General features: G+C 43.7%; 1 pseudogene; it reads left to right on the top strand.

The window, feature by feature from the left end:
- Window positions 1-22,386, top strand: part of LOC124662958 — a 43,371-nt pseudogene that overhangs the window by 20,108 nt on the left and 877 nt on the right.

Genomic DNA, 22,386 nt, shown 5'->3' with positions numbered 1-22,386 from the left:
GTTAACTCATTTGTTTATTTGGACTTATCAAGTGTAGTTACTTGTACATATAATATTTATATACTTGTTTAAATTTCAAATTCCAATTCAATTTATTATGTGAATTATGTCTTTCATATTTCAATTTGAATTCAAACTATTTCCCTCGAAAACATAATAAATCAACAAAGGTCATGTCGAAATTTATCGCACTTGTGTGGATGACACAAATCAATTCCATCGACACAAGAGAAACCTCGATCACTTTGTTTTTTTAGATGAACGCGCGAAAATTCCCCGGATTTTCTATGCATGAATGCAATGCACACTCTCGTGTTCTCTCTTTTTCTTGCCTCTAAACCTGGGATATTACAGCCTCTCCCCCTTAAACTGAACTTCGTCCCGAAGTTCGAACGCTCTCACGTTTCGGAATGTGGAACCGACTTGAACATATCACAATCCTTTTAAATTCCATGGTGATCTCAGTAGATATAATTGGATATATCTCTTATCCAGATCCTTCTTGTAGTCTTCTGATGTCTGGCACTAATACTTTCTTCTATTCTATGATTTCTTCCAATACTCTAAGCTTATAGGCTTACTATCCAAAGATTCTTGGATTAAGACATCTTATGGTGTTAATGGACTTTACTAATGGCTGTGGTGACATCTTCCTATTTGGGTACTCAAAGCTTGGTTCTACCAGCTGCGGTAATCCAGCTGCGGTGTAATATGACACTACGGCTGTGATACTCAAACCTTAATTCTAAAAGATTCATTTAAAGCAGGGTATTGTTTTCCCTTACTACCATAACGAAAGTAATGGTACTTCGTAAGGTGTTTACAATAGGCATGGTCCTGGTTGTTTAGTCATACGAATGGATTAAACTCATTTAGTCCATCCCATCATGGCTTCTAGTTTATACTAGTTATCTTCCTTTTGGTTTTTTTTTAGGTTCCATGAAAGGAATCTTTCTAATAATTATTAGTTTTGGTATGGTCAAACTCCTTCGTATAGTATCTTCTTAGGCTTTGATTGTTCTCCGATATCTTCTTCCTCCAACTTCATTATCGAAGACTTACTTAAGTTCTCTTGGTTTCGAGTAATTACAATTACCCACTCAAGTTAAGGTCCAACCCTTACTTCCTTGAGATATGAACCTTGGCTTCTGGTCTGACATCCTCCTGAGAGTACTTTTATATGGGTACTTCCCAACAACCTTATGAAAATAAGATTGTACTTCCTCCCAGATCAGACTTTTTTCTTCGTCTATCATACTCCAAATCATATTTAAATACTTCTCCTTCAGCCTTCCTCTCCCCCTTGGAGTTTACTAATGATCTTCAAACTTCCTTTCTTCTAATCATTAAACTCCAAGGTTAGGTAATTGGTTTGAGTCTGGTTTATATTTTGTACTTTTCTAAAGTCTCACGAAGAATTCTTTGTGGTGTATCCACACAGTTGTGGGTATCCATTATGAATTCTCCGACTAAATATTTACCAACTACAAGATACCAGCTGTGAAATACTAGCTGCGGAATTCCCCTTTCTTTTTAGGGTAAAGAAATGTTCAGGCTGTGGGCTATCTGGTACCACAGTGCAAACTACCTAGTACCAGATGTGGCTTATTGGATACCAGTTGCGACTATGTTATGGTTTTAGGCAATATCTACCTACCAGTTGTGGCTACTTACATAGTTTTGGTTAAGATATACCTCACTTTACATTCTTTCTCTTCATGGTTATCCTATATCAGCTGCGGTCTTATTATACCAGCTACGACTTCACTTGTCTATTTTCCTTCTTCTAGAATGTATACAGTTCTACTTCTTCTGCTCCATATTCACTATTTTTCTCACTTCCATGATACTTCCATATTGAAGTACTCCTTGATTAAAGATAGAAGTAAGTTTTATTGGTCCTTCTTGTAGAGTATTGTGGTTGCTTCCCACAACTTTACTTCCTTCATTAAGTGACCCATCATCTTGTCTTCAAAATATTCAGAATTCGTCACTTCCTCACACGAATACCTTTACCCTCTAGACCTATTACATCAAGTAAGAGCTTGATATTGCAACATGCATTTTCATATCAAAGTCAAACTTCATGTATGGATCTAGTCAATCAATGAAAATCCAATAAAATCCAAGAAGATTCAGCTTTGTGTTCATAATACACATCCTTATATGCCTGAATATAATAATTGGGTAAGACATCCCTAAACATCAGGTGTAGGTGTGCAATATATAACACCACATAAGATAGGCTTAGATCGTGATACTTAGCACGAATACGTGAATTTCTACTATTTGTATCAACATTTATCTTAATTGCACATTTGCAATGAGACAAACTTGAAACAAAATGGCCTGGGATAGTTGAAGTTAACCTAGTTTTCTTTGGAAGTACTAACAAAATAGTATACCCTATATATGTGCTATTGAAGACTACTTCCTATAATACAATTATTTCTAATATGTCTACTCTAAACACATGATTGTTTAGAATATACCACCTATAACTCTAGGATTTCTCTATGTGATATGCTCTAAATAAGCCTTCTTTAAATTAAGGACTATGGTTTTAACATACTTGGTACAGTTATTAGGATTTTAAGGCTTAAGCTTTCGAACTATTCCCTAAATCCTACTCCTCATCATACTTCTTTTATCGTACTTATGATGTTCTACTCCATCATACCATGATTCCCAAGTGAATCATATATGAGTTCCTAGTTTATTATTGGGAGTAGACTCATGTAACTCCTATCACTCTTCCTTACCTCCTATGATTGACTCCTCATAGACATATACTACCTTATATATCTTATATTCCTCACTTAGCATCATTCATCTTAGTGTTTTTTAATGACTCTTACTTAACAATACTTATATGGGTATACTTCTTCCAATAGGATATCTTCCTTATGGTTGTATCCTCTCTTTGGACTACCATGTGTTGTATACCAACTGTGGTCTACTACCACCCATTATCTTAAGCTCCAATGGTGTTCTAGTTATTTGGAATGAAGTAAGATAACTAACTAACTTTACTTAAGAAAGATAGATAAGAAAGATTGACTCAAGTGTGTCAGGATTATTCTCAAGTGAATACCCATCTCAAGTCAAACAATAGTTGGTTTAACTAAGACAACTTCCTATAGACACTACCAAACCTATAGGTCTCCTTTAAAGGGTTTTAATCCTAGGGTCAAAGCATTTGCTCTGATACCAGCTGTGATGACCCAGCGTACCATCGCATGGTGTAGTACACAAGTCGTTGACATAACACAAGTGAAACACCGTTCCACTCATATTACATCTCTCGAGTGGTACAACAGAAACATATGCGAGTCCAAGGTATGTCTATAGAAGTACACACGAGCTGTTTACATAAGATCAACACAACCTCCTACTTTACAGTGAGGTAAAACTTCAAATAAAGCTCCAGAATAACGACTCGTAGTATATCTTATTGCTAACTCAAGTTCAAGAGCTACTTGGCTTGCTATAGAAATCTAGCTACTTAGGTGCTAGGATTAGGGAAAGATTCCCTTCTATTACTAGTCTAGGTTTCCATTATAACTGATGCATAAGTTGACTCCATTGACTTCTCTGATTGGATTCTTCATCTTGTTGCAGTTGACTCCTTTGTCTTCGAGTTCCACGGTAGTTTCTCCCTTCGGTGCATTGCTCTAAGAAGGGGGTTCAAACGAGATAGAATGAGTACGAGCGTACTCAGCAAGTTCATATTAGGAAATAGGTGTATCATGCACTAACTACAGCCACATACCAGAAAGTCATAGGCGAATGCAAGTTTTCATAAACATTTCTTCAAAAGGTTTATTTTATTCTGAAAACTATGCCCGTCGGTCTTCACGGAGTTGAACGGAACTTCATGGAGTTCCTTTCTGCCGCGTTCGCGGTTCCCTTCCCGAACGAGGGAGTGACGAGTCACAATTCGGTATCCTCTGCGAGAGGTGCGTTACTTTTCCCATAAGAGAACTTAACCTTGTTGCCAACCAAGTCATGAGCTTGTCCACACTTCCTTTGGTGTGAGGTCGGGTATAAGATCCAAGCCCACACCGCCTTCTCCGCGATCGCAAACCCACCCTTTTGTCCACCCGCACACCTCCGGTAGACTTCCCCGATAATACGGCTTTACTCATGGTGTACTTTGGACAATCCTTCATAGATCGTAGAGCCATCATCACTAATGGATGGGGATTTAAAGGCCATCCCAACCTACGGCAGTGCCTCCAACACCCCGCCGGCTCTACCAATCCGTTGGCGTGCAGAAGGGAAAAGATACGGCTGGCTTCCCCAGAGCCATTATAGATCTCATGGTCAACGCGGTTTGTACGGCGCTAGAATCATTGGACGGCATTGGTAATTAATCCTAGGGTGATATAACCCATTGCAATGGAACCTCCACCATATCAACACATACCATGGTTCCATTGCCCACCATATAGTCATATTCATAATTGTAAAATAATACTTTGCTTTTCAATGCATGAGTGATAAGTATAGTACTTTGCATATAGTTTGATAAAAATAATCAAATGACATGAGCAAGCGATGAACTTGCCTTTCTTGACTGCAAGATGATGCGAGGCAAAAGCTTCGATACGTGATAACTCCAAATGCTGAAATACCATCATCGTCCGATAAGGACAATGTTTAACGAATCGGCAAAGATGCTATAATGCATAGTATGAGATGCAATCGTCCCAAGCGTAATCTAACCTCGATGATTAAGGATGTATGAGTTGTAAGGATTTCTTTAGGTTTGGTTGCACTTTTAGAATGGTTCTCAAACAAGGTTCTTATTAGGGTTTGGTTATATTAGCATCGTAATCAAGTGATATAAGACATCATAACAATCTTACACATAAAGAATAGTGGTGGAATAATATGTAAAGAGCAATTGTCCATTTTAAGTTCTACAGAACATGGTTGATGATTGCTTATACTATACTTCAAAAGAATAACTTCTGAAGAACATGTTAGTTAAGAAATAATGAGTATTTCAAATAAGAACTATGGCTTCTATGGTTTGATTGATATTTGTACTTCAAAAGAATAACTTTTGAAGAACAGGTTAATAAGGACAAGAATTACTTTAAATAGGAGCTAAGTGCTATTAGGGTTTACTAATAGGGCTAGTTGGTGCTTAAGTAGAAGTGATCTACATGTAGCAAGTATTAGCAAGTTTATTACTATGGTTGATTATGGGTAACATATTAAAGAATGATGGTCAAAGTGTTGTTATAAGTTAGGGTTTAATATGGCTTCACATTTGCTTCACTAAGTAATGATTAATGGCTTCTGAACTAGAGGGTTTATCACATCCTGAATAGGGTTCAGTGGAATAGGAGCATGTGATGTGTATTACTACACAAGATATTGGTACTAGGATTGATCTCCATGGTTCTTCTAGGGTTTGATGCTTTAGGAGGATTCCAATGGTGTGGTATTTAGGATTGATGATCAATGGTGCTAACATGTTATCAAGCTAGAGTTTATATCTAGGTGGCACTAGTGGATCCTATAGGTGTTAACCAAAAATAAAGACATGAAATGATGGTTTCATGTGAATTGTTTCTAGTTTTATTTTAGTGGATCATGAGTATGCACTCATTGGTTGTTTATTATGATCTTCCATGTAAAGGTGAAGTTGCTATGATCACATGGGCTAAACCCTTAGGGTTTTAGAATTGGAACTATTTTAGGATGATCTCATAAAATGATGGAACCAAGATTCTTGTTTATATTAGAATTAGGGTTTCTAAATTTTGATTTCATTATTAACATGATAATTGGTAAAGATTATTACTAAATTGAAGATAGAAGTAATAATGGATTTAACACTATATTATTTTTCAAAAGACTTAAATATGATAAATACTATTAGGGTTTAGGGTTTTAATTAAAGTAATGGTCAATTAGGATTCTCATGTGATTAAACATAACCATTAATAAACAATTGTTGTTTTATATGGCATATTAATGTGAAGTAATATTTAATATTTTATTTATGTGAAGAATTGAAACAAGAAATTATCTCCTTAGTTTTTAGGTTTTAATAGTTTAAGATTTAAAATATGGTCTTCTAAAATTTTAGAGGAAATTCATATTGTTGTTCTTTTAAACTTTAAGTATTTGTTTTCTATTTTATTTATAGAGGTCATTTTATGATACTCAATTATTTTTATCGTTTTTTCTTTTGATCTTCTTAAATGTTTAAAAAGGTTTTTCTTTTCTAAAATGAAATAAAATAAAATAGCCCAAATGGTTTATTGGGTTGGCCCAATGGCCTGGCCCAAAGGCCCGAGTCGGTTGGGTCTAACCCAACCCGACCCCCATTCTCTCGCTCACCCCTCTCTCACACACGCACACGGTCATCACCTATCTCTTCTCCTCCGCGACCACCAGGCCGCTGCGGCATCGCCGCCCGACCCCGGCCGTTCCCGACCAACTCCGGCACCGGTGAGATGGGGTTCCTGGTTGCCTTGACATGATCTACCACCTCCCCTTGTTTAATTTGGTTTTCATGGCCTCTAGCGGTCGCGTCTGATCCCGAAACCCTAGCTCCGCCTTCTGTATGTCCGGCCATCGCCGGCCGCTCCTGTCCTTGCCGTCGACCGACGCGGCTCCACTACGAATTCCTTCGTCAACACTCTTGCCATGGCGCCGCCTTGTGCTAACCCTAGCTGCTGCCGGTGGTTCTGGCCATCGCCGGCCTCGGCGAGCACCGCCGTCTGCGGTCGCGTCGCTTCTCTGGCTGCTCCCGCACGTCGATGAGCTGCTGCTCTGGCGTGGTCGTCCTCGCCTCCGCTCCTTGCTGTCATTCGACCTCATTACTGACCACTACCTCGGTGCCCCTCTTTGGCTCGCCATGATCTGACGGTGGTGATGGTTCTGGTCGTGTGTCGACCACGGTCTCGACGCCGGCGGGACGGTGCCGCGGACGCAACCCCGGCGTCAACGACTCTGGATACTTTCTACTGCACTGTGAGCTATTCCTCCCTTCTCAGCGTATGCCCAATTGTTGGTGTGCTCCAATTCTATGATTTGATTATGTGCTGGATATGCTTATGGTCTAGCTGCTAGTGGTTTATGTGCATATTGAATTCGTGAGGTGTGGACTTAAGCTAGTGATGCTCTGGTTCAATGATCATTGCTATATGTTCTGTGTAGTGCCCTTGTTTGGATGGTTTTATTCAACCACACATATTTGCTTTACTGTGATAAATTGGTGCCCCATTTAACTCATGGTTGAATTCAAGCAATGAACTAGAATTACTGTGGCTTGATACTTTATTTGATGGCTTCCTTGTGATAAATGGCTTGGTTCTGTAAATGCAAATTTATAATTGCCCAATAATTAGTGGGGTGCCTCTATTTGGATGATCATCTCATCCATGGCTTGCTGATGTCTTAAACTGATGAAACTGAATAGATTGCTGCTTTGCTGGTTAGCTTTCCTAAGGCTGGTCACTGTTGTAGTGTTTAAAAAATTACTTGATTGGCCTGGGGTGATTTCCTGGACCTTAAGTGGATTCTTACAGTATGTTTATTAATAACTGGTTGTCCTATAAGTTGCTACATATTGGTGATGCCCCTGATTCACTTTTGGTTAAATTTAAACAGTGACATAGAAGTACTATTGCTGGATGATTTATTTGTTGTATTCTAGTGAGCTTATGGTGTGCTTATTAAGCTCTGATTAGTGGAGATGCTTACTGAATATTTGAGATGATCCATAAATTTTCTGTGATTCATTATGTGTGGAGCAAGGTTAATTATGTAGTCATCCCATGAGGGGTTAACTACTGCTGCTACTTGGGGTTCTACTTGGTTGGCCTGGAACTTGTTTTCTGGACCCCAAGTAATTCCTGGAGATTGTGGATTTGCTAATGAAAGCTGTGCTGTGTAAAAATTTATAAGAACAGATGCTGTTGCTTGATCCTTTGGCCCTGCCTGTGATGCAAAGGCTGAGGCTTTAATTAATACTAAGAACAGATACTGCTTGTGCCTTTTTATTTCTCAGTGATGATACTAGCATAGCACTTCTATGCCAGATCTGAGAGAAAAATCCTTCTAATCCTCCTAGATGAAAATTTAGTGGAAGGGTAGATGGATCTGCTTTCTTTGCATATTACCCTTTTATCTTCCCCGAGATGCAAAGGCTAAGAACACATGCTTTTATTAGGTTGATGAATCAACCTGCTGTTTGTGTAGATCTTGACCTTCTGGACTGTGGATTGATCTTCTTCTTGTGGCATGCTTGTTCCTCAGAATCTGATTGACCTACTTGTTGTAGCCTCCTCCTCCTAGCTTCCTGATCTGCTATTTGGCTCATATTTATGTGGAACAAAACAAGATACAGCTGATGTGTACTTGCTGTTCTATAGCTACTGATGTTGTTCTATGGCTGGAATGAATTTGCTGGAGAGCTCAAATGGTTTGGCTTGTTGTGGCTGTGCTGTTTATATAGTGCTGGGATGTTGGCTGTGGTAGTGACAACACACAGTTGCATGTATGTGTGAGCTGCTTACAGGTGGTCCCACTCTCCATGTGTAGGTGGTCAAATTGGCTTTCCTTGCCTCAGGTGCAAGGCACTGCTGGTTTGCTCTTATCCTGTCTTGGCCTATATATTTTGGATACTGCCAAGTGTTAATTCTATTGGCTGCTAGTGAGCTTAACAGACCAAGTGTCTATATGATTTAATTAGGCTTTGCTTAATTAATATGTGGCTTAAAATAATTGTCTTAGGATCATATTGACTTCTCCATGTCAAGAATGATCCACCTTAAACACATATGTGGGCTTCTTAAGGATTCTAGCTAGATTAGAGGGATTAATTGGTTGCCTTTGTTGCCTTAAACAAGTGGATCAAATATTGTTGCCCTTTTCTCTTATTTGACATGGATCAAATATTGTCACTTGTCCCTGTTGCCTTCATGATCAGTGTTGCCTCTCCTGATCCAAGTGTCATCCAATTGTCCCTTAAATGATCCATTTGACCCTAATGTTGCCTAATAAAGTGTTTCTCCCTCTAATCGAAATTTGGGTATTAGGACAAGTTCCTAGTTCCCAGTAGCTGGTTTCCAATATTTAGCATTGCCTCACCAAAGGTGAGGCAAACATTTTAACATTAACCACTTTTATTTCTTTTGTATTTGTTTTGTTTTCCTTTATTGCAGGGAAAGGAAGAATTAGAGGATTGAGAAGATAAAGGTTTAGTCTTAGGGTTTTCTTTTTATTCTTTTGTAATTTTCTATTTCATTTTCTAACTTGTAAATTATTGAGTAATCCTATTTGTAATACAGTTAACTCATTTGTTTATTTGGACTTATCAAGTGTAGTTACTTGTACATATAATATTTATATACTTGTTTAAATTTCAAATTCCAATTCAATTTATTATGTGAATTATGTCTTTCATATTTCAATTTGAATTCAAACTATTTCCCTCGAAAACATAATAAATCAACAAAGGTCATGTCGAAATTTATCGCACTTGTGTGGATGGCACACATCAATTCCATCGACACAAGAGAAACCTCGATTGTGTTTTAGATGAACGCGCGAAAATCCCCCGGATTTTCTATGCATGAATGCAATGCACACTCTCGTGTTCTCTCTTTTTCTTGCCTCTAAACCTGGGATATTACAACCGGCCCGTAGTCGAGCGCCGCCGCCGCCACTGGCTGGTCGCCGCCGCCCGCAGCAGTCGACTGCGTCGACGCAGAGGGCCGCGCCACGGAGTTGCAGCCTCTTGCGCTGTCGTGGCCGCACACGCAGGCCTTCCACCTCGCCTGGCTCTCCCTCTTCGCCTGCTTCTCGCCGCCTTCGCCGCGCCGCCCATCCTCCCTGCGCTGCGCCCGGCACTCGTGCTCGCTCCGTCCGACGCCTCCGCCGCCGCCGTCGCCTCCCTCGCGCGCCGCGCTCGTCGGGCGCCTCGCCATGGGCCCCGCCTGCGACCTCCTCGGCCCGCGCCGCGCGTCCGGGGTCGCCAGCCTCGTCTGCGCGCTCGCCCTCGCGCTGGCCGCCGTGTACGCGTCCTCGCCCGTGGGCTTCGTCGCGCTCCGCTTCTGCGCGGGGCTCTCGCTCTCCAACTTCGTCGCCAACCAGCACTGGATGTCCCGCATCTTCGCGCCCTCCGCCATCGGCCTCGCCAACCCCGCCGTCGAGATCAGTGCTAGATGGAGGCGAAATCAGTGCTAGAATATAAAGCATATTTTTCGCGAATTTTTGGGAGTTTGCTGCCTTAGGCCTCGGAGGTTGCTACCAGCGAAGGCAGGCTTTGCTACCTGACGTTGCTACTGGTGGAAGCCGGGTTTTGCTACCACCGAGGTCGTTTCTGCTACATTAGGTGTCAGGTGTTGCTGTCTTGGTCGGAAAGTTTTGCTGAATTAGTATTTTTTTTTGCTACACTTTTTATGTGGTTTTGCTACCATTGTACAATACGGGGTCTCCGGCGATGTCTCTGGCGACTTTTTGTCGATATCTGTTTTTGCTACAATAGTATAATTTTTTTGCTACGAGCTCGCCGGCGAGGTCTCCGGCGAATCTCCGGCGAGCTCAGCCTTTTTATTTGATTTCGTGGCTGAACCGTTTTTTGCTACAATGTAGCAAAAACGGGTTATTTTTTTGCTGCCGGAAGGTATTTTTTTGCTGCATCCGGTAACAGCAGATCTGACCGTACAAGATAGCCGATCCAACGGCTGGGGACCCGGGGGCTGGGAAATCAAATCCCCCGGGGGACGCCCAGCACTGTCCTAAAGAATATGGGGCCTTGCAAAATCTTCAGTACCTTTTAGTAGTGAGCCTTGCTCCAGTACAACCACCTCCCCCAAACTCAGTTTGGGCTCCTAAGCCCAAATCCAACCCATATCCAAGCTCGATATACCTATGTACGGGTATACTGTATACCGAGAGCTGCCACGATCTCCACAATCTCCCTGATCTGATACACGTCCTCAACGAGCTGCCCGTTGTTGATTCTCACCTTGACGCCGGCTGTGTGCTGCTCCGCCGCCCGAGAACGTGAGTCCTAGCTCGACCGGCGTTGTAGCCTTGTGGACGGCGTCGCCCCAAGCTTCTCCTGCCTCGTGTGCCCCCGAGCTCACCCTCCAGCCTCATGTGCCCGCGAGCTCCTCCATCGTTCTCTGCAACCTCGTCTGACAAGTGCGTTGGTCGCAGCACTCTGCCGCCTCGATCTCCGAAGCTCCGGCCACAGCGATCATCCGCCGGTCAGGGCCGTCACCATGGAAGGTTTCAATGTCACTGTTGAAGGGCTATGGCAGGTGCATAGCCGGACATGTCCGGTACCATTTGCCGGCCTGTACGGGACGCAGCAGACACACCGCACTGTATAATATGTGTATATATATCCATGGTATTGTATTTTGAAAAAAGTAGGCAGGTAAGATCATCAAGATAGGCTTCGGATCTTATGGCTGTGTAATATTTCTTCTCCAACTTCTCCAAAAATTCAGTTAACTCTTTCAGCTCTGAGAAAAGGTTGTGATTTTCTAAAGACTAGCCAAATAATATTGAGCACCCAACTTTAATATGTCATGCTACATGCTGTGACATAAAACCATAGCCTCACAACCGGCTAGCCAACAGCAACCGTCGCTCTGTAACTCCTTGCCCAGACAGGCTGGCCACCATGGCCCGATAGGCCGGCTTCTGAGCACGGCCAGATTGGCTTCAAGTCCATTGTATATAAATGCTTCTGCTAAGTACGTGTTTCGTTTGGCCACTGCCCCGGACTGTCTGGCATTCGTGGCCAGACTGTCTGGTCTATCGGCCGCGTAAAACTATCGGACTGTCCGGAGAGTTATCGCTTACGTTCTCAATAGCCCAGACAGTACGGCCAAAGGAAGCTTGGCTGTCTGGCGACCCGCCGCCGCAGCACCCTTCCTGCACGCCGCCTCGCCGCCGTTCTTGCACGGCGCCGCGCCGCCATCCTGCCCGATCGTGCCAAGCAGCACCGCTCTGTGCCTCGTGGCTAGCATGCCGCCATGTTGCCGTGCCTCCCACCCGCCAGCCATGAACGCCATCGCCCGATTGTGGATGAGGTGACAACGGCATACATGATGTGCTACTTGTACCTATACGCAGTTGGGCCATACGGGTTTTATACAGGGCTTTATATATCCGTTTTGTTTTAATAATGAAGGGATATCAAGCAATCTGAGCCGTTCTTGTGTTTGAGTTTGCTCTGAGTTTAGAGGGAGGGGGTTGTACCGGAGCAAACGTCTTTAGTAGTTCTCAAAGGAGTTTGTGTTATCTGATTTTGCAGGAGGATGTCAAGCTCATGTACGAGACAGGCCTAGAGGCCTACAGGTTCTCCACCTCCTGGTCAAGGCTTATTCCAAGTACAGAAATTCTGCATAACCTTTCATCCAACCAAACAGCTTTACTTCCTCCATCCACCATTAAGTGTAATTCTAGCTTTTGTCTTAAGTAAAACTTACTAAAACTTGATCAACTTTATAGGGAGGATGTAGCAGCATTTATGACATTAAATTAGTATCACTAGATCCGTCCTGAAATGTAGTTTCATAATATACCAATTTAACGTCATATATGGTGTTTCTCTTTTTCATAAAATTGGTCCAATTTAAAAAGGTTAAGATAGAAATAAATTTAAAAAGGTTGAGATTCTAATTTAGCTCATCGTTTCTGGAAATTTCTGCTTTACAGATGGACGTGGGGCTGTCAATCCTGAAGGGCTAAAGTTCTGCAATAACCTCATTAATGAGCTAGTGAATCATGGTAACTATATATTTGTAGCTTTCACCATTTAAGTAGTTAACTGCAATCAATTGCTAGGTTCATGCAGTAGACATAAACTATTTCATTTCAAGAAATGTCTACAGAAAAAGGTTGAAGGCATTGATCTTTGTGATATTTATACAGGAATTCAAATACACATCACACTTCACCATCTAGATCTGCTCATCTGCCTCAAATTCTTGAGGACGAGTATGGTGGATGGTTGAGCCCTAGAATTGTGTAAGTTGATATGCAGTTTCACTACTTGCAGTGGCAACTTTACATAACATTGACATACAACATAATGTTTTCCTTTTTCACCTATTCACATCTACTAAATGCAACAAAGATTTCACAGCGTATGCAGATGTTTGTTTCCGCGAGTTTGGAGATAGGGTTGCATTCTGGACGACTGTGGATGAGCCAAACATCGCTATATATTCCTCTTATGATACTGCTCTGTTCCCTCCTGCCCGTTGCTCGGATCCATTTGGAATAACAAAGTGCACCGTTGGGGACTCTAGTGTCGAACCATACATAGCAGCTCATAATACCCTTATGGCGCATGCATCAGTTTTCAGTCTATACAGAGAAAAGTATCAAGTGAGTGAATTATCTTGTGCTCACTGTAGTTTTGGTGCCGCTTAGTTTATTAATAAACTGCGATACTCTAAGCCATCTTATTTTTTTAAGAATGCATGAACGCACCGTTTGCATTCATATATTACACAGTAGCCACATTCTAGTTCCGGTTTTTAATAGGCATTGACAGTAGTACTTCTTGGGGAATAGTCGGCTTATTTTGCTGGCCTTGATCCCTTCAAAGCAGGGACGCACATAAACATTTTTTAAGCGAATGTACATTGTAAACTCTTAGTCCGCTAGTTGATTGGGCAGTGCTCCTGCATTTTTCCTAGATAAATAATTCCTTTCTCATTATTTCCTTGTTATAGAGCAATTTTTTAAAGGTATTTTTTTTCGATAAAGGATGCTTTATTACTTTAAAAAGCAATTACATCCAGCCTCTGCATAACCAGGATGCACACAGCCGTTTGTTGTCTCAAGTGACCAAAGTTGTAGAAAAACAAAAATAGGCGAAATACATATCGGAACGATGAATCATATAACGCCTAAGAGCCAGGTGGTGCAACTATCCGTAGACTATGCTGCCATCCATGTAGGGAAAAAGTATCCCTCGCCGTATCCTCCAACCGTGTACAGACCTCCGTAAACAGGTCTCGGTTCTCCACACGCTGAAGAGGTAACCACGAACGGAGAATACCTGTGCATCTGTAGATAACCTGCAACAAAGAGCAATTTATATCGTTAAAGATCTTGTCATTTCTACATAGCCAGAGCGCCCGGATAACTGCTAGCGCCCCCATCCTAAGAAGCATTTTAAACCTTGAGTTGATACCATGAAGCCAATTGCCAAAGACATTAGCGACACTAGTCGGAGGATACAAGGTAGACGCTACTTGGATGATCGACCATATAGATCTCGCAAATTGGCACTTTGGAAGAATAAATGATTGATAGTTTCATCATGATGACAAAAAACACATCGTGTACTTCCGTGCCAATTCCGCTTAACAAGATTGTCTTTGGTGAGAATAACCCCTCGACGAAGATACCATCCAAAAATTTTAATTTTTAATGGTATCTTCATCTTCCAAATTTTCTTATTATTATCAACTGGTAAATCAGAAAGTAGCATCGCATTGTATAAAGATTTTACGGAAAAAGAACCATCTACGTGGAGGTTCCATCGAAATTCATCTGGTTCTGGCGATAACTGAATATCTCCAAGCCTCTGAATTAGGTTGTTCCATGCCACGAGCCTTTGTCCTAGTAAAACCCGTCCGAACGTCACATTCGGGGGTGAGGTAGCCATTACGGTTGCAATGGTATCACCTTGGCGACGCGCAATTCTATACAAAGCGGGATCACTGTTCACATAGGGGTGCATTGTCTAGCCAAGCATCTTCCCGGAAACGTATCCGCGCTCCATTCTTAATGGAGAAAGTCCCATGTCGAAAAAAACATTTTTTGTCGCCATAAGACCAGCCTGAAGTGTGAATCCCCGGGTTTCCAAACCACCGAGATAATGTCTTCGAGCCGATGTATTTTCTCCGAAGTATAGTTTGCCAAATCCCATCCTCGGTAAGTAGCTTAAAAAGCCATTTACCCGGAAGAGCTGAATTCTTGACTTTCGGGTCATGAACTCCAAGCCCTCCTTGATCTTTGGGACTACAAACTATACTCCATTTAACCAGCCGATATTTCTTTTTCTCGTTGTCCCCTTGCCAAAGAATCTGGATCGATAATAATCGAGTTTATGCAGAATTCCTTTTGGTAGGATGAAGAATGATAACATATACGGTACCATATTAGTTAGTACTGAATTAATGAGTACCAATCTTCCACCCGGGGACAACAATTTACCTTTCCAACTACTAAGGCGTTTTTGTAATCTTTCTTCCACTAATTTCCATTCCGCAATTGTCAGTCTCCGATAGTGAATCGGAATACCCAAATAGCGAATCGGAAATTGGCCTTGCCCACAACCAAATAACTCTGTATACAGAGCTACATCGTCTTGGGCATCACCGAAGCAGAATAATTCACTTTTATGGAAGTTAATTTTCAGTCCTGATAATTGCTCAAAAGCTGCTAAAATTAATTTCAGATTTCGAGCTTTTTCAAGATCATGATCCATAAACAGAATTGTATCATCAGCGTATTGAAGGATAGATAAGCCACCATCAACCAGATGTGGAATCACACCTTCAATCTGACCATCAGACTTGGCTCTCTCTATGAGTACCGCCAACATATCCGCTACGATGTTAAATAACATCGGAGATAGCGGATCTCCACGGCGTAACCCTTTTCGTGTTTGGAAGTAGTGTCCGGTGTCATCATTAACCCGGATTGCAACACTACCTCCATACACGAAGTCATGAATTAGAGCTCGCCACTCAGGCGAAAAACCTTTCATCCTGAGTGTCTGTTGAAGGAAAGACCATTTAACTTTATCATACGCCTTCTCAAAATCAAGCTTTAAAATAACCCCATTTAATTTCTTAGAATGCATCTCATGTACCGTCTCATGCAAAACCGCCACTCCATCAAGGATATTACGTCCTTGCATAAAGGCTGTCTGCGATGGTAAAACAACATGATCTGCAACCGTATTAAGTCTAATGGTGGCCACTTTCGTGAAAATCTTGAAACTTACATTTAATAGGCAAATGGGTCTATATTGTTGGATCCTTTACGCCTCATTAATTTTCGGTAACAAGATAACTTCACCAAAATTTAGACGAAATAATTCTAGTTGTCCAATGTGTAAATCATCGAACAAATCTAGAAGGTCCGATTTAATAGTATCCCGAGAAAGTTTGATAAAACTCTGCTGGAAACCCATCTGGACCCGGTGCTTTGTTACATTCCATTTGGAAAACTGCCTTCTTAACCTCTTCCTCGGTATAAGGTGCGGTTAGCAAGCCATTTTCTTCCAAAGAAACTTGGGGTATATCATCCGTTAAGTCCTCGTTAAGAGAGAAAGTACTTTCCTCCGGAGGACCAAACAGACCCTTATAATAATTTGTAATGTAAGACTTGAGTTGCTCATGGCCTTCAATCAACCCTTCATCTTGAATAAGAGAGTGAATACGTTTTTTCCGGTGTCTCCCATTAGCTAAGCCATGGAAATACCGCGTGTTCGAGTCTCCTTCCAAGATGAATTGAGCTTTGGATCGTTGATACCATTTGAGCTCCTCTTCGCGAAGAAGACCCGCCATCTGTTCATTGGATTGATTTTTAAGCTCAATCTCATGTGTAGACAGGGGTCTAGTCTCCGCAACAGCCTCAAGCTCATCAATCACGGTTGATAAGCGAGACTTCTCTTTTTAAGAATACCAGCCGTATGGGCAGCCCAACCGGATAGATGTTTGCGCATAGAACGCATTTTATTATTCCATCTCAAAATGGGCGTACTCCCCCCGACCGGTCTGTCCCAAACCCTTTTAACCATATCATGAAATCCCTCTCGATATAACCAGCCAAGTTCAAATTTGAACGGCCGTTTACGAACGGGTGTGGGATTCCCGGTGGTTAAAAGGATGGGAGCGTGGTCAGACAGTTTTTCAATACGTTCTAGTGCGCGGACTGACACCAGAGGGTATTTATTTTCCCATTCGGTATCCATCAACACGCGATCTAGTTTCTCGTATGTGGGCTCCGGCAAGCTGTTCGCCCAAGTAAGCGTCGACCAGTCATAAACACCTCTCTTAAGTCAAGGCTATCAATGACAGCGTTGAACAAGAAAGGCCAATGACCATCAAAACGGCCTTTACTTTTCTCATGAGGAAACCTCAACAAATTAAAATCACCCCCGATTAAAATCGGGTAGGGATTATCCTTTGTAAGGTTTACCAACTCACGTAAAAAGTCAGCCTTAAACTCTTCTTGAGCGGCACCATACACAGCAACCAGACTCCACACAAAACCGTCGGCTTTATTCTGAATGTCGAGTTTAATATGATACTCTCCATCAGAACTAGCCAAGACGGTCATGGTGTCTATGCGGACGCCAAGTAAAATGCCTCCGGACCTACCTCGTGGCGGGCGAGAGAACCACTGAAAGTTAATCCCGCCCGACAAACGGTCGAGAAAACTTTGAGAGAAATTTCGCCTACCCGTCTCCGATATAGCAAGAAAATCTAAATCATAATCTCTACAACCATCAGCAATGTGGGAATGCTTAGCCAAGTCGCGAAGACCTCTGCTATTCCGAAACATGCCATTCATCGAGAGACTATTTTAGATTTAAAGTTCTTGCCATACCTACGAGATTTCTTTCCAGCCGATGATCGAGAACCACGTTCGGATGCTTGCAAATCAGAACTAAGCTCCGCATGTTCTAGATCAACTTCTGAAATGTTGCCAATTATAGCCGAGAGAATTTGACCATCTAGGATGTCATCATCTTCATCATCGTCTATAATCGCCGTTTCGAGCCCAGTGGAGTCATTCGGGGCAACCGTTAAACGGTCAAGCTCCGTTTGTCTCAACACATTAGCCGAAACGAAATCTCGTCATTACGACTACCCAAAGAAATCCCTAGGCTACTCAAATTAGAAGAAATACGAGTATACTGAAAAAGAAACAAAAGACTTAGACGGTTGTTTAGTACCTGCCGTGTCGAGGTTCATCTCCGCCTTGCGTCGCATGGCTCGGCTGCATGACGTCCTCATCCGTCGCCCCCGCCCCATCCTCCGAAAGAGCAAACCTCCCACTCCTCCTCACCGTCGGCTGAACGACCGGAGGAGGAACCGTGGGTGAAGGCTGCCGCAAGGAGGCTGGCGAAGAGGTGGGCGAGCGAGGCGGCGAACCAGCCGGTGAAGAAGATGGCGATGACACGGGAGTGCTGGGTGAAGAAGCCCCTGTATCATCCCCGCCATGACCGTCGTAGGCGCGGAAGCCGTCGGAGCCGCTGTCTCGGAAGACTTAGCCGCCATAGGCGGCTCGGTCCCCGAGTCTGCAGCTCCTCCACCGCAGCGCCTCTCGGAACCGGTAGAGACGGAGAAGGCACGGCCTGCGTGACCATCCGGCCCTCTGCGTGTCGCCCTCCGAGGCTGGCTGCCTCGGCGAAGAAGATACCACGACTCCCTGCTGCACCGACGGCGCGGCCGCCCCAACGGTCTGAAGCGGGGACGCCGTGGCCGGCTGTGGCGAGGATCCCGACGCGGGGGTCGAGGCCAAAGACGCCGCGGCCTGCTGCCCCGACGCGGGTGTCACGGCCTGGTGGGGCGGCGAGGTCGGCTGTGGATACTGCGCCGACGCAGAGGACAGCGTCTCCATCGACAGCGGCTGCACCACTGAACCCGACTGAGGCGAAGTAGAAGCCGGAGTCAGTGGCTGATGCGCCCGCGGTAGAACTGAGACCGGACGAGTGCGACCCTGCATAAAAGTCCGAACTGCGGAAGGTGAGGGCTCCCGTGGAGCCACGGGAGAAGAGGCTACCAAGTGCGGCGACTCGACTCTAGCTCGAGCCACAATCTGCCGCCCTCTATACTGTCATCGGCGAGTGGTTGAACGGAGTCAACGCCACTTGCGCGGTCTGCACCACCGGTGTGCACGTATGCGAGGGAGGGTGACCATCAACATCCATACCGAGCAGCCTCCGGCGCCGCATCGATGGGAGCTTCATCATGCCTGTCCTCGTCGGAACCATGAGAACCATCATCATCCCCTCCTTCTTTCCGGAAAAAAGGACAAAACCGAGGGTCCGGCTGGAACCCCACCGCCTCACGGCCGAAACGAAAAAGATAACCATTAAGCTTTAAAAGAGCAACCACCTCCAGGCAACCATTATTCTTCTCCGGAGCCGAAGGGTCACGCATAGCCACTAGCACACGAATAATCCCCTGACTCCGAAGCGAGAACAAATCAACATCAAGAGTGGTGCCAATAAGAGAACCCACTGCCCAGAGACCGAGGAAATGGCGAACAGAGTCCGGGACTCCACTGACATGTACCCAAACCGGCTCCATAACGAAGAGAGGCTGCACATCCTGATGTACCCAAGAAGAAACTAGAACCTGAGCATTAACCTTGGGCACACTCATCTGCATACCATCAATCCTGGACAGATCATCAGCTGTAGGGATGCCAATAAGAAAGGCATTAGCCCCATGGGGCACCGCCTCCCATGTCCATGCTGGGTTCCCTGGACACATGCGGGCCATCAGACTCTGAACATCAGCTGCAGAGACAGTTCCCTCCCCTGACACCTGCACTAAAGCTGTGGGTGTTCCAGAAGAAATCATCTGTGGCTTATACACTGAGTCTGGAATCTGAAGATCAAGGGTGGCATCATTACCGCAACCAACAAAGAAGCTCGAAGGTCGAGGTAACTTCAGAATTGGGCATCTAATAGTAGGATGTGCCCCAGAATCACAAATCAGACAATAATGAATAGCCTTACAGTCCTTTGTAGCATGAGTCTTAACATCGCATTTCCAGCATTTTCCGGCCTTCTTCTGCTTCACCACAGGAGCAACCGCAACAGGAACCGGAACCAAAGGCTGCATCGGGACCGGGGGCGCAACAGAACCCATCATCAAAGCTGGCTGCCCCAGGCTCATAAAAACTAAAAATGAACCTTTTGTATGCAGCCCATGCAAAAAGGAGTTGTCAGCATAAATATCTTCTCCTTCTGGACTTATCCACTAACAAATTCCACGGTGGATTTAGAAGCAACTCAGAGGTGTAAACATTTCTTGTTTGGCTGGTATGATATTTTACCTCCATTTTGAGAACTGAGTGCTAGCTCAGTGGCTGAAGTTCAAGGTGCTGAACCCGTCCATCCTGAGTTCGAATCCTGCGCAAAGCGCGAACTTGTTAGGGGTGCTATTCGTGCTGAAAGAGCACAGAGAGTTCTCATATTTTATATAAGAACGTATGGCCAAGGGGGGGATTATTCCCCCGTTGATAACGTATTCTTTATATATTTTACCTCTATTTTGCCACTGCAACCATTTATTTAACCTACATAATCCGTGCATGTTTTACATCTTAACTGCAGTGCTGGCAGGATATTAGAGCCATTGGTGTTTGGGGACTACCCAGAAGTAATGAGGAAGAATGTTGGCTCTCGCCTTCCACCCTTCACAAAAGATCAGTCTGAACTTATCAGGGGCTCTTTAGATTTTATTGGAATAAATTACTACTATTCTCTATGTGAATGATCGCCCTCTAGGGACAGGTGTTCGAGACTACAATGCAGACATGTCAATTTATTACAGAGGTAAGTATCCTTTTCTGGATGGTGATACTAGAATTGTTATTGCTCGTAGTTTTGTGGCATGTGGATGTGGAATTTGACACGTTTTTTTTTGTTTGTCTCGGCGCATTGTGCTCAAAAGCAAATAATGCAACTAAGATATGCAAAAATAGGCTGGAGTCACAAATGTTGGGCATTTCTCTGATCTAAGTGTTCAGCCATCCCTAAACATGTTCAATGTCTATTATTTATCTTCAGAGCCTTGTTTTTTAGGTCGCCTATTTACATTTTCTGCCATACTACTGCATCTACGAACTATAACTTTTTTTAACCATTTTAATCTCAAAGTAATCTGTTCACCACTTCACTAGACAAATGTAACTGAAAAGTGTCACAGTAGTGTTTTCTAACACGTGATTTCTTTCTACGACGCAGGTTCTCCGACAGACCCGCCAGTTGGTAAGGTAAAAGGATGTGCCAGCAATGTGTTTTGCAATAACTCCAGTTCTTGTTGCCAAGCAATGCACATCTGTTGGATTATATGATCTCAAGTCTCCAACTGAATCACCTGTCAAAAAAATTCTCAACTGAATCATGAGATATGACAAAAAAAATACACAATTAAAAATGATTTTTTGATAAAGAGCATATATTAATATCGCGTAGATACCAATTAAACATAGCCTCTGCAACAACATCATGCCCTAATGGCATAAATGATGCACACAGCCAAAAAAGATAGAAGAATTACAAAAAAAAAAGAAAAACCCCGCTACAGAGATCGAAAACTCTGAACAACAACTTTGACACCACCAAGACAACACCAGAAGATCAGCTTCTCCATAGCGACGCCTCCAAGAAGAAAACAGTGCACAAACGCTGTCGTCGCCCGATCACAGATCTTAGGTTTTCATCCCGAAGAAAGTCCTCTCTCACAAAACAATGCCTTCAACAAGAACATTGCCAGTCACAACCAGTTAAGGCCAGACCTTGGATTTTTACCCTGAATTTTTTTCCTGTGCAGTCGCCCCCACATACAAGTCGATGTTCGAAGTCACGAAGCTCCAAGCCAATTCCACCTCACCACCAAGATCCGACCACCGTTGCTCTTCCACCGACCTTGGCTTTCACGACTTTCTCCGCCAGCACCATGGAAAGAAAACTCCATGATATTAACAGCCAGCAGAGCTTCGAAGGCTCCCTCTGAAACCAAACGGTCAGATAAAAAACATGGGTGCGCGTGACAGAAAGCACCCAATCCAGCAATCTTCAGGCATTGATTGCACAATAAATTTCACCGGCAGGACCTTTCGGAACATGGCAATCCAGCCAACCCGGCAGGAAGAAGCATCCGACCAATCTTCACTTGGCGCGAGACGAATCCTAGGACATCCACCATTATTCATGCCAAGCCGATAAAAATGACGAGACACACAAAGACGATGCCGCCGACAAGGTAACGACGTCAAGCGGCGCCGCCATCATCCACCAAGACCGAGGTCGAGGTACGGTTCTCACCGGCTGCCCCGTCACTCCAAGCTCATCCCTGTCAGGATCCTCATCGCCGGAGATCAGTATTGGATCCCAAGATGCACCACACTCAATCCCATCTTGGCCGTCCTTCTCGGAGGAGAAAGGCGCCACAAGCATGCCTGGGGCCACCGCCCTGACGTCCAGAAGATGCAGCAGCGCCGCCGGCCGTCGTCGCTGTCGAAGAGGAGGTCGAGACCTTGCCACCGCTAGCAGCTTCGGCCGACGTCACGCCACGCATCTCAGCTGATACAGAGGTGTGGAGGGCGCCGCCTCTCACCCCTGGC

Source organism: Lolium rigidum, chromosome 6 (genome assembly GCF_022539505.1).
Source record: "Lolium rigidum isolate FL_2022 chromosome 6, APGP_CSIRO_Lrig_0.1, whole genome shotgun sequence".
Taxonomy (NCBI): domain Eukaryota; kingdom Viridiplantae; phylum Streptophyta; class Magnoliopsida; order Poales; family Poaceae; genus Lolium; species Lolium rigidum.
Note: the sequence above shows the minus strand (reverse complement) of the source record. Positions and strands in the feature narration are given on the sequence as shown.